The sequence below is a fragment of the Myotis daubentonii genome, chromosome 19 (genome assembly GCF_963259705.1).
Source record: "Myotis daubentonii chromosome 19, mMyoDau2.1, whole genome shotgun sequence".
Taxonomy (NCBI): domain Eukaryota; kingdom Metazoa; phylum Chordata; class Mammalia; order Chiroptera; family Vespertilionidae; genus Myotis; species Myotis daubentonii.
The window spans coordinates 26,020,700-26,033,970 of record NC_081858.1 but is presented as its reverse complement, the minus strand read 5'-3'; positions in this window follow the sequence as shown (position 1 = coordinate 26,033,970).

Here is a 13,271-nt window from a genome sequence, read left to right as displayed (position 1 = left end):
CCATTAGTGACCAGTCCCAGCTCACTGGTCTACCATCCATTTAACATTTCTTTTTTCCTCCTATCACACCAAGGCCATGCTTTCCAGGTAGCTAGAACTTTTAGCCTTAATTTTTAGGTGATTAGCACTAGTTAAACAATTTTAAACAACAAAGATACATATTTAAGTAAACATATTATCTAGAACCTAGGTTAAACTTAGGCATATCCTGGGTCTCCCAAATACTGAGTTGGCAAGGTAACTGGAGCCCTTTAAGATCAGTATGAAACCACAGTTTTTACCTGAAAGACTTTGACATAACCTTTAATTGTCCTTAGTTTAAGGAAAGCAGTGTTTTCTAGATTTCATTTTTCAATACTTAACCAACAGATTTAATTCTGTCTTCTAGATTTTTTATGAGGCAAATTACTTTTTACTTTCAAGCGGCTCTGGAGAACCACATTCGAGCCTTGCAAGACAGGTTTTTGGCCTCCCTGGTCTTTTCAGATGTAAATTGACCACATTCTTTAAGATTTTGCTGCAGGCAGGAGGCGGCTATCTCCTCCCTCCATTAAGAAAAGCTTTCTTAATTAACAAAGGACCAGTTTTTTGTTTTTTTTCCCCTTTGGAAAAACTGTTCTTTATTATGGATTAGTCTTGGGATTTATCCTGCACTTTTGAAAGGAGACGCTAGCTTAAAACCCTATCCAAAATTGGACGGTGCGCACATTAGTTTTAAGCCAGCTTTTCTCCCTACACGTGCACAGAAATCCCAGACGCATTTACCTGGGGAGGGGGTGACCTGTTTCCACAGACCCTCACTCAGGCAGCCGCCGACTGCCACACAAAGGAGGGGTGAGAGCAGTCCCCCCTCCCTCCACATTCATACACTTTCATTAGACATTCATTCAGAGTTTAAACAATCCATTCAACTCCTAACAACTTCCCCATTCCTGAGGGAGCTCTAAAGCCTCCCCCAATCTCCTTGAAATTATTAATCCAGCAAGTCCACAAAATAAAACGGAAACACAAACAACTAAAGGGCCCAAAGAAATACAGCCTTCCAACTCCATGGAAGCAAAAAACAAAGACAAAAAACAAAACAAACCCAAAGCCAGACGTTGGCTGCGCGCCAACCAGCAGGAGCGACCCGCCTTTTCTCAGATTGAGGGGTTCCTACAGAACTTCCAACTCCGCGGAAGCAAAATTTCCCCTCTTCAGATGGAGGATCGGGGCGCCCCCCGACTCCTCCTGCCTGTCTCAGATTAAGGGGCTTCCTACAGACCTTCCGACTCCGCGGAAGCAAAGCTATACCCCTTCAGACGGAGGATCGAGGCGTCCCTCGGCTCCTCCCACCTGTTGATCCCGTGCATCCACGGGATCATTATTACAGGCATTTACAGGCATTTACAGATTTCAGAAGTGAGCTCACACCAAAACACACGACACACACAAAACACGACCTACCGCGGTCAGTCAGGCCCTCCGGACTGGGAGTCCCATCGATGGTGTTGGGGATCCCGATCGAGCCCCCAAAATGTTATGCCCAGAATTCAAGATCCCCAAGATACCACGCCAGGGAGCCAGTCCGATGCAAAAGCAGAAGGTCCTTTATTGAGTTAGCTAACCCGACCCGGGCCTCCAGTCGACACAGCGACCGGAAAACCGAGAGATATCCATGAGAAAATCAGGGCTTTAATAGTGAGGGGAGGGGGCTAGCTGTGGGCCCTTCGGATTGGCCAGGCACCAAGTCGGGTCTTGTTGCACAGGATGTGGTCATCTCTATGGCGCGAACATCCCTTGCTTGTCATTAGAAATCCCGGGCGTGGCCAGCAGGGGCCTGGGCTTCCGGGAAGAAGGCACTCTTCTGAGCACATGGCCTCTGCCCCAACATGGAGGATCCAGGGTAGGATGGAGGGCATAGCCCTCGCCCTTTCAGGGAGGGAGGTCCCCTGCTCTGCTGGGAAGCCCCCCCTCTCCGCCCCAGGAGACTCAGGTCCTGTGACCCCCCCTCCCCTTGCCTGTGACATTGCCACCGGAGTCAGCGATGAAGGGAGGGCTGCGGAGAGGAGCCCATGAGGCCGAAATGCTGTGAGCGGACCGGCCGGCCCATCCACAGGTGGAGATGGGAGAGAATGAATCCCAGGCAGGGACGCCCTCCCTGCAGGGCCAAGGGGGTCCTCTCCCCCTGTGAGTGCGGAAGGGAGGGCCTCACAGCTCTGAGTCCCAGGCCAGGGGGCCAGGCGGGCAGGGAAGGGGGCGCACAGGTGGCCCGCGGGCGGAGGGGGTGGCGTGGGAAAGGCGCTGTGTCTGACCGGTGGGGGTCAGACCAGCCTCGGTCTGTGAATTCGGGCGAGGAAGGAATTCAGAGCCAAGACCCAAACGGTAGAGAACGTTTCCTGGGTAAATGGCAGAGGCAGGAAAAGCAACTCCTGGGAGAAATGGGCCAAGCCGACAAGTTCTCGGGGCAAAGGAAGGGCCCTTGGAGCTTGGGAGTGAGGGAGCTCAGGGTGACCTAGGGGTAAGGTGCTGGGGGGGGGGGGAGGGAATGGAGAGGGAAGGGGGAGGCCTGGGCGCGCACTGGGTCCTCCGTCCTAAGGCAGCGGTTCTCAACCTGGGGGTCGCGACCCCTTTGGCGGTCGAACGACCCTTTCACAGGGGTCGCCTAAGACCATCCTGCATATCCGATATTTACATGACGATTCATCACAGTAGCAACATGACAGTGATGAAGTAGCAACGAAAATAATGTTATGGTTGGGGTCACAACATGAGGAACTGTATTGAAAGGGCCAGAAGGTTGAGAACCACTGGTCCTAAGGGGTTTAGGGTGGAGGTTTTAGGGGAGATCCCAGGGAAAGATCTTAACAGAACGTGCGGCAGCTCCACAGGTGTGTCCTCTCAGGGCTGTGGTCTCCGCGGATGGGTGGATTGGCTGGCACCAGGGCGGGTCATTATTCAAAGCAGCTGGTCCTGACCTCGGCCGGCCGTGGCTGCTCATTGCTTCTCTGGGCCTGGAGCTGAAACACAGGGAGGCCTAGGTGTCATCTCAGCGAGGAGAGGTCAGGGGGTCCAGAGCGCAGGACCAGCCATGTGCTGGGGGCGGAGGGTCACCTGGGGGCGAGGTCCCCCCGCAGTGGATGGTCCGTGGCTTGGCACCGGGCTCTCTGCCTGGGGACCTCCTGTGCCTGCCCACGTCCGGGCTCTGCCCATGTCTGCCCAGCGGCCTTTAGCTGACAGACCTGCAGCGATGGCGTCTCTGGGGCCCCAGAGCTCCATTTCCGAGAAGCCCGGCACAGAGAGGCTCCCTCACCCCAGCGAGGTGGTGGAGTCAGGGCCTCCTCCCACCCTGGCTTTTTTTGGGGGGGGGGTTCAAAGGCCAGGAGGACCCCCACCCCAGGAGGAAGATGGTCAACAGCCATGCCCCTGGGTGCACACGCCCACGGCTCGGCGATGGTTCTGTCCCTCGCTGTTTATGAAGCGTTTTCTGCCCCGTCATCACTTCCCCCAGCCGTTCTGAGGGTCGGACCCGTGACTGTGCCCATTTCACAGGCTGAGGCCTGGGAGGCGAAGGGACCATCTTGACCTCACTCAGTTTGGGAGATATTTGCTTATCTTCCTCTTCTTTTTTAAATATTTTTATTGATTTCAGAGAAGAAGGGAGAGGGAGAGAGAGAGAGAATCATGGATCGGCTGCCTCCTGCACGCCCCACACTGGGGGATCGAGCCCGAAACCTGGGCCTGTGCCCTGACCGGGAATCGCACGGTGACCTCTTCGTTCCAGGGTCGCCGCTCAATCGCTAAATCGCCTCGATATTTGCTTATCTTCATGCTCATCACCTGTCACTCACCTGGTCGGGGCCCTGAGGGCTTCTATGAGCCAAGGTGCTGAGAGGCTCAGAGGCGGAAGGGAGAGAACTTCTGAGGTCACCTCTGCCCTAAATACTGACTATGTGGAAGGGGAATTCACTGATCACGCTAAAAAACCCACATTTTCAGCAGTAAATCTAACGTCACAATGGAACCACTGTCCTCACTTAGGGTTCTCTTTGTTCCAAACAGCACGGAAAGCAGCTTACAACAGAAGGCACATCATAAAAACACTGATACAACAGATAAAGCGAATCAGCATCAGGGGAGATAGCAGCAGGGAGAGAAAGCTAAGCCACAGGAAGAAGGCAAATAAATGTTTCAGGTCACGAAGGGCCACAGAACTGCCGTGGCTTCGAGATTCCTGGCAGCCAAAGGGAAAAGGGAAATGTGACCTGAACTCAAGCAGTTCTCACAGTCAGAAAGGGGGAGGCTTTCTTCAGCCTCTGGGAAAACGGAGCAGGTTGGGTGTTGGGTGGGGGCAGGAATTTCTCCCTCAAGACCCCCGGAGGGTGGTGGTTGACGAGCCTGCCTCCACCTGTTCCTTCCGCAGCAGCCTTTGCAAAAGCGAATGCCCAGCATCCAATGCAACCCAGCGAGGGGGTTTCTAGAAGGACCCAGGATGACAGAGACACCAACGGGGGCCTTGGCCTGACCCACACGTGGACTTCTGAGTCCCGAGGGTGCAAAACAGGGGCCTCAAGCTCCCCCTGCCCCCCGGATATTGAAACACCTTTTAAGCAACATATGTTCTTCCTACAACATGGAAGATCCTGTGAGGCTGGAGGGAGGCCCCGTGGTGCAGGAGGGGGAGGGCTGGGAAGGACAGCACTGGGACAGAGGCAGGGACGTGGGGTCAGCGGGCCTCGGGCCTCCGTCCCAGCCTCACTCCCAGGCCACTGGGGTCCTCTGGGGTCCGGCGGAGAGCCTGTCGCTGGGCCGCTGGCTTCAGCATCCCAGGACGCTGCCCGCGCCCCCTCCCGCCTTGAGCGGAGCCCAGCCCGAACCCCTCCCTTCGACTTGGGGGAAGCACCACCCTGCTCTGGCCTAGATGCAGGGGCCAACTATTTCAATTATGAGGACGCGGTCAAGCCCGGCCCACTGCGGCCGCCCTGACCAGGCCGTTAGGAGAGAGGGTGTCTCCGGGGGAGAGGTGGGCGGCGTGCAGACGGGAGAGGGGACGGGGGCTGCGGGCTTAGCCGGGCAGACAGGCCTTCTCTGCAGACCCAGCATAAAACCGCCCGCCGGGGGAAAGTATGTGTGAGGCATTTTTGTAATTCCTGGAGGCTCGGGGCCAGCCCTTGCCCAGACGGTCAATGAATCAAAGCCGGGAAGGGCCCTACCTGTCAGCAGGCCTCCTCTGGCCCCGCTCCCCCAGGCCGCACCCCTCTGGCCACCGCAGGCCCAGCTGGAGGACGGTTCTTTGAAGAAGAATGTGTCGCAGGCCAAGGCCAGACACGGGCAGAACGCGAGGCATTTTCCTTCGCCTGCCCTGCGCCGGCCGCGGCAGGGGCCCCCCGAATGAATGGATCGTGGCCCCCGAAAGGCCCTGTCCACGTGCTCGCCCAGGGAACCTGTGCGTGTGGCCTAATTTGGAAAAAGAATCTCTGCAGATGTCATGAAGTCGAGGATCTCGAGGTGAGATCATCCGGATTATTCCAAGTGTCCTTAGAAGAGTGACGGAGGGAAGGAGAGGAGCGCCGTGAAGGCGGAGGCAGGCATCGGCGTGATGCGGCCGCAGGCAAGGAGTGCGGGGCCACGGGACCCGGACGGGGCAGCAAGGACCCTCCCCAGAGCCTTCGGAGGGGCTCAGCCTCCCTGACCCCTGGGCACTGGGGCTTCCGGCCTCCGTACTCGTGAGAGAACCAGTGGCTGCTGTTTGAAGCCATCCAGTTTGTGACAATGTGATACGGCATCCGGAGGACACGGATCCAAACACCCATCCCCCTCCAAGCGGCCCTGCGTTTCCATTTTGCAAATTACGTAGCTGGTCCTGCGCCACGTAACCTTTTCGGGTCACCTGCCCCACACCCCCTTCCTCCGGCCACCATGTGGCTGGGGTGGGGGGGGCGGTCTGTGACCTGTCCCATTTCTTCGCCTCTCCATACCTGGGCTCTGCTCTCCCTTTTGTCTCCAACGCCCGGCCTCCTTGGCTCCACGGAGAATTCTTTCTGGTCCTTCAAGTCCCATCTCAAATGCCACCTCCTCCAGGAAGTCCTCCGTGATGCCTCAGCTTAACTCTAAGTCCACTTCGGTTCTGATGACCTGTGGGCACAAGGCTCTAGAATTCACCAAGCTCCTCCTCACTACGGTCGTGTTTCACAGGGGACAGTGACACCCACTGTTTATCGAGCACCTACTATGCACACAGCGTGTTTTAGGGACTTTCACAGGAAATAGAGAGCGTGCGTCCATTTACTGAAGGCCTATGCCAGGCACTTGACTGTTTTACCTGACGTCAGGGAAATAGAGCACAGACCAGCATGTCCCCAGCCCCGGGAGCTGAGAAATGCGGGACCCAGACCCCACCTCAGGCCAAATGAAACGCTGCATTGCAGTGCGGTTTTCAGGGGCTTCTGTACATCCCAGGCCGAGAAGGGCTGACCCATGGGGCTAGGGCTCTGGCACGCCTGGGTTTGCATACCAACCCGCTCCTTTCCAGCTTAGGCAAGTTTCTCCAATCCTCTGTGCCTCGGTTTCCTCCTCTGCCACATGAACGCCCACGGCCCTTGAGAGAAGTAGGTGTGGTGATGCCTGGGCAGAGGGTGAGTGGGACAGGTTAGCATATGAATGTCCAAGTCCCCTCTGTCCTCTAGAACTTTCTAAAGCAACCCCCCGCCCCTCCGCCATGGTGACTCTTCTAAGGGAAACCTCAGATCTCCCAGAGGCAGCAGAGGAGGTTTGGGGGTTCAAAGAGGCCTTTCTGTCTCCTCCACACCTGCCCCTGGCCCTGGCTGGGGCCTCCAGGACCCCCCACTCGGTTCAGCCTGCCTCATCTTCTAGGTGCCTCCTCTCCCCCCGGGACCCCCGGGAGGTCCTGTTCCCAGCAGCAGCGAACCCCCAGGAGAGGCGCTGGAGGAGGGGGGGGCGGGTGTGAGGTCAGTCCCACGTCAGCCCCTCTCACTTTCCGAGCCGCGGCTGGGAAGAGGCCCCTGAGCCGGTGCCAGCCACGGGGGAGGTCTGTCCCCTGCTCTGGGGCCAGACCACAGGCAGCCACTGCTGGGCTGCAGCCAGGCCGGGGGGAGGGATCCCCACCCCCAAGCTCCTCTCTGTCTGGCCCTGGGGACCCCTCCCCGACCCCAGATCCCAGCACCAGCCAAGGGCTTCTCCAAGCAGGTGAGGTCATTCTCTCCATCAGACCAGCCTGATGCGAGAAGCCAGCCACCCACATGCAGGGCTCCTGCACCCCCAAGTCTCCTGCTCAAACCTCTTCCCCAGCAGCAGCCCTGGGCCCCCAATTCTCTCCCTTCATTCCCTCCCGGGGGCCCTCAGGTGGGCCCCAAACACCTGTTGAGGGAACGGGAGCGGGGGCGGGGGGCGGAGCGGAAATGGGAGGACAGGTTCCCTGACCACCCTGCGGGGTCCGCGAGGGCCTCTGAGCAGGGGCAGGGGCGCCTGGTGCACAGGCAGACCCTGTACCTCGGGGTCCAGGCATCGCCCCCAGAACACAGCCTGCACAGTGCCGGCGGCGGCTGTCCCCGCTTGGCTAGACGAGCCCTTTCCTCTGCTGTGAGGGCTTCCCCCATGGTCCCTCCTGGCTGCCTAGGATGCTGTTGCCGAAAGCCTGGGGAGGATCAGGGGTGAGCGTGGGTCCCCCTCTCACCCTTCCGCGGCCGCAAACCTTCGCGTTCGTGGGAATCGGTAGTTCCCAGCTGGGTGTGATTGCGTGCCCTCCCTCTCCTCCCCCCACCCCAGGACACAGTGACATGGCTGTTCGTCACACACGACTGCTGCCTGTGCTCCTTACCGGGCTATCGTGGGTGGGGCCAGGGGTGCCGCTAAACACGCTGCAATGCACAGGAGGCCCCCCCCCCCCCCAGTCATTGGCCCACATGTCGCTGGTGCTGGGATTGAGAAGCCCTGATCCCAACGAACCCATCCATCAACCCCTCCCCTCTCAGCGCCCAATCTGCTCCCAGACAAGACCCTCCTCCCCAGAAACGGTGAGGTCTACGCCTTCAGGTCTTATCTGGGCACCCGTGTGTGCAAACATGTATACACATGTACACACACACACTCACACACACACACACACCGGAACCCAAAAGGTCAACAGCAACACAAGTTCATGCCCAGAAGCGCTAGGCGGCCCCTGGGAACTGCAGAGGACGGGGAGCCAGGAGGCCTTTATCCGGGGCTGGACAGGCCTCCCCCCATGGCCGTGGGCCCCAGACACATCACCCCACCTCTCTGAGAAAGGACCCTGGTCCGGGAAGCAGGGGCCTGGGGTGCGGACTTGGCCTTTCACCGATTTTCGAGTGACCTTGGCCACGTCCTTTCCCCTCCTTGGGCCTGATCCTGACTCCCTTCGTGTGTTCAACAAATATCTATTAAGTGCCTACTATGTGCTACCAGATGCCGCTGGACACGGGCCCCCTCTCCTGTGGTTTCAAGTTGTGGGAGATGCGGCAGCGTCCACACTGCACCGCGGTGTCAGCAGGTGGGAAACGTCCCGGAGGAAACGCCGAGGGTGCGGAGGCGGAGCGGGGCGGCTGGGGGGCGGGGGGTGACCTTCAGCAGAGACCCCGCAGGAGGAGGAGCCTCGTTTCTCCATCCGATACCCCCTCTGGGCGGCCTGGGCCAGCTCTGGCCAAGAGGCAGCGTGTCTCCTGCACCCCTTTGCTTGAGACACCCTGAGAGAGGTGCCTTTCACTTCACCCCTTGTTTTTGTTGTTCTGTTAATCCTCACTCAAGGATAGTTTCCCATTGGTTTTTTAGAGAGAATGGAAAGGAGGGGAAGAGACAGAGAGAAACATCGATGTGAGAGAGAGACACATCGATCGGTTGCCTCCTGCAGGAGCCCCAACCAGGGCCAGGGATCAAGCCTGCAACCGACACGTGCCCTTGACCGGAATCAAACCCGGGACCCTCCTGTCCGCAGGCCGACGCTCTATCCACTGAACCACACCGGCCAGGGCCACCTCACCCTTTGGGGTAGAGAGGACGGGGCCACCGAAAGGGCTGCCATCGGGTGGAGGGTGCAGGTGGGGGTGTGGGGAGTCAGGGGTGGGGAGGGGAGAAGGGTGGAAGGCCTAACCCTGACCGTGCCAGCAGCTGCCTCCCTTCCTGTTTTCCTGTCCCCGTTCCCAGGAGTGTCCTGTCCGCAGCCACACTGGCCAAGCTGGCCTGACCCCGGTGGCCAGGCCGGGGAACCGGGAGGGCCGCGCCGCGTGGACTTCCTGCCGAGCACAGCCAGCCCCGGGCCGGGCAGCCCTGGGCAAGTGGGCCGGCAGCTCCCTCCCAGCCACCTGCCCCGGACGGACGGACGGTCGGAGAGCCGGGGAGGTAAGGAACATGGCCCAGGCCGTCTGGATGGGTGTGGCGGTGGGGGGCGGCGGTGCGACAGCCGTCAAGCCCGGTTTACAGCCCCACCCGCGCTCGCCGAACCCCGAGAACCCCCAGCAGCCTCGCTTTATGCCCCCCACTCCCTCCTCCACGTGGGAGTCTCCCAAGACGAGGTTTTTTTTCATGTGTACCAGTTTCCTGGCGGGTAATCTGATGAGCACATTGCCAGCGATGAGGGCATGATGCAGAGGTGCCCGCTGGCCCCTGGAGGCACCTCCAGGTCACACACTTACGTTTTAATTGGGGCCTCCGGCGCCCCCGGGCCAATGAGTGACGCAGGGTGGAATTCTGGGCCCCTGGCGAGTCGTGGGGGGTCGGCCCCTTGGGGGTTACGGCGGGGATAACAAAAACAGTCCCCCTCGGCGGACAGGGCTGTAAAGTTTACTAACGCGGAACTCACCCCGTCGGCATGCGCTCATTTAATTCCGCGCGAGCCCCACGGGGAGGCCGGCCTCATAGCCGCTCCTTCGTGTGTTCATGCCGCGCCTGGCCCTGCGCCGGCTCCTCCAACGCCAGAGCGAACACACAAGACCCTTTTCACGGGGTGGCCCTGTGGTCGCGGGAACCCGGGCGCCCTCTGCCGAAGCGAGCCTCAGAGAAGTGGGTGTCTGCCCCTGCAGGACCCACCCTACCCAGCCCCTGTCCCCAGGTCTGGTGCTCCTTCCTCTAGACCCGTGGTCGGCAAACTGCGGCTCGCGAGCCACATGCGGCTCTTTGGCCCCTTGAGTGTGGCTCTTCCTAAGCCTTAGGAGGACCCTAATTAAGTTAATAACAATGTACCCACCTATATAGTTTAAGTTGAAAATTTCTCAAAAGAAATTTCAATCGTTGTACTGTTGATATTCGGCTCTGTTGCCTAATCAGTTTTCGGACCAATGGTCTAGGCCCACTGTGGGTTCCACTGCTCTCCATTGCCCAGGGAAGTTCATGGGTGGTCAGAGAATTAAACACACACACACACAAAATTGGGGAAACACTGGGTTACACAAAATTTTTTTAAAAAGATGTTTTGGTTGCAGGACTTCTCAGAGCCTTCAGGCAGTTGGGTGGGGTGCAACATGCACGTGCACGGATCTCCCAGGGCTGCATTCCGTAGACAGTGTGGGAAATCCCGATCCATTCACTTCCTTTACTGTCCTGTTAGGCACCTTTCCCCAAGGCCACCCCTGCCTGGCCCACACAGAGGCTGGCGCGGGGCTGTCTGTCCACAGGCCGTTTCTCTTCCAGGCCCCCAGACTCCCAGTGCGACCTGCGCTTCTTGAACAGAAGGGGAGGGAGGAGAGTCTACTGAGCCCCCATTTGCCCCTGTCTCCCGCCCCCCCCCACCCCCCATATCTCAGCTGAACTCCAGGTGCAGGGCACATGGCATCTATAGGAGGGGTCCCCACAGAGAGGCCCCCTCCACTCCCAGCCGCACCAGGCCTTGCCCCAGCTCCTGTTTAAAACCCTCCGTGGCTCCCCAGTTCCCTCAAGATCAAGTCCAAAGCCTCGGCCCCTGCTCCGCCCACCCTCCAGCCCTATCACTTCCTGCTTTAAGCTCCAGCAACATCAAACTGTTCGTGGTCCCCAGGACACGCCACGGGCATCCCTGCCTCCCGGCCCCTGTGCCCCGGCCTGGGACGCCCTCCCTCCTCTGGTCCCCCTAAATGTTCTCCACCCTCCTGAGAGGATCAGTGGGAGCCTCTTCTGCTGTGAGACGCCTCCCTGTCTCCCCGGCTGGCCTCTCCCCCACATTCTAGGAAATAATCTTGTCTGAGTTTATCTCCCCGGCGAGACCGCAGACTCTGCTCCCTCCCCCGCCGCGGCCTCAGGGCTGCACAGAGCACTGCTTCGTTGCTGACACCTACAGATGTGTACCGGCTCCCGCGTATCAGGAGACACACGGGGTATCGCAGGGGAGAGCGCTGTGTGGCCTGGGGCGAGTTCCTGGGCCTCTCTGTGCCGGCTCCTCCCCTGCAGAGCGGAGTCTCTCTGGGTTTGTAGATGGACAACGCAGACCGGTGTCTGGTCTGTGGGAAGCGCTGTGCGTGTCATGCTAGGATGCAACGGGGGCCTCAGCACCCGTCCCTGTGCCCGCTCTGCCACTAGCTGGCGAGCCGGGGCCAAGAGCTTTTCCCCAGCGGCGTCTCTGATCCCCAGACTCAAAATGATGAGGCTGTGGGCCCCGCCAGTGTGGCTCAGTGGATAGAGCGTCGGCCTGCGGACCACAGGGTCCCGGGTTCGATTCCGGTCAAGGGCACGTACCTCGGTTGCAGGCTCCTCCCCGCCCCGGCCCTGGTCGGGGCTCGGGCAGGAGGCAACCGGATCGATGTGTTTTCTCTCACATCGATGTTTCTCTCTGTCTTTCCCTCTCTCTTCCAATCTCTCTTAAAAAATAAAATCAGTGGGGAAATATCCTCGGGTGAGGATTAACAGAGATAAGTACGTGAGGCTGTGGGGTGGTTGATCCAGGTGGGGGGTCGAACGGTAGCTTCCTCTCCCCAAAGTTTACATCCACGTCCGGGAATATGTCACCGCGGCCTCATCTGGAAAAAGGGTCCTTGCAGAGGTCAGGAGGTCAAAGACCTCCAGGTGAGATGACCCCCGTGGGCCCTGCACCCAAGGACACGCGTCCTTGCGGGAGGAAGGCAGAGGCAGAGAGCGGAGTGAGGTCAGGTTGCCTCCTGCACGAGCCCCGGCCAGGGCTGGGGCCGGGGAGGAGCCTGCGACCGAGGTGCGTGCCCTTGACCGGAATCGAACCCGGGAACGCCCGGCCTCACTTTCTAGATGAGAAGAATGCTTCCCTCGAGCCTGCAGAGGGAACCTGACCCGCCAGCACCTTGATTTCAGACGCTGGCCGCCAGCCCGAGGGAGGGGAAACGTCTGTGTTTTTAGTCACCCGGTTTGTGGTCATCGGTTACGGCAGCCGTGGGAAACTAATACACTCCTTACAGGGCTCTCCCCATCCCAACCAGGACTGACTCAGAGAGCTGCACAATGATCGGGCACGCTCCCAGGGCGGCCCCAGGCTCCTGGCAGCCTGAGACTCTGACTCTAGAGCAGCGGTTCTCAACCTTCCTAATGCCGCGACCCTTTAATACAGTTCCTCACGTTGTGGTGACCCCCAACCATAACATTATTTTTGTTGCTACTTCATAACTGTGATTTTGCTACTGTTATGAATCGTCATGGAAATATCTGATATGCAGGATGTATTTAGGGGACCCCTGTGAAAGGGTCATTCGACCGCCAAAGGGGTCGCGACCCACAGGTTGAGAACCGCTGCTCCTGAAGGCGAAACCTTATTCTTTCTCTAAGATATTGATCCCAGCACCCCCATCCTTCCCCCCTCATCAGCCCTTAATGACACCAATACCTGAGGCCGTGAGGGCTGGAGGAAGCCTTTGAAATTCTCCCTCCTGTCTCTGCGCCTTCGCACAGGCTGTTCCCTCTGAGGGGAGTGCTGTTCCCTGCTGCCTCCACCTGCCACTTGGCTACTCAGCCTCCAAGTGGACTCAGACATCCCCTTCTTTATATATATATTCAGAGAGGAAGGGAGAGGGAGAGAGAGAGGTAGAAACATCAATGATGAGAGAGAATCATCCATCAGCTGCCTCCTGCACGCCCCCCACTTGGGATCAAGCCCACAACCCGGGCACGTGCCCCCTGACCGGGAATGCAACCATGACCTCCTAGTTCAGAGGTCAAAGCTCCACCACTGAGCCCCACCAGCCAGGCCAGACCTCCCCCCCTGACGAAACCTTTTCCCAAAGCTCAGCCACCAGCCGCCTGGCAGAGTTAACTCTCGGACCCTGGGACCCCTGAGGGAGCAGCGGCCATGTCTTGATTCATTTCTCTCCAATCAGCATCTCACTCAG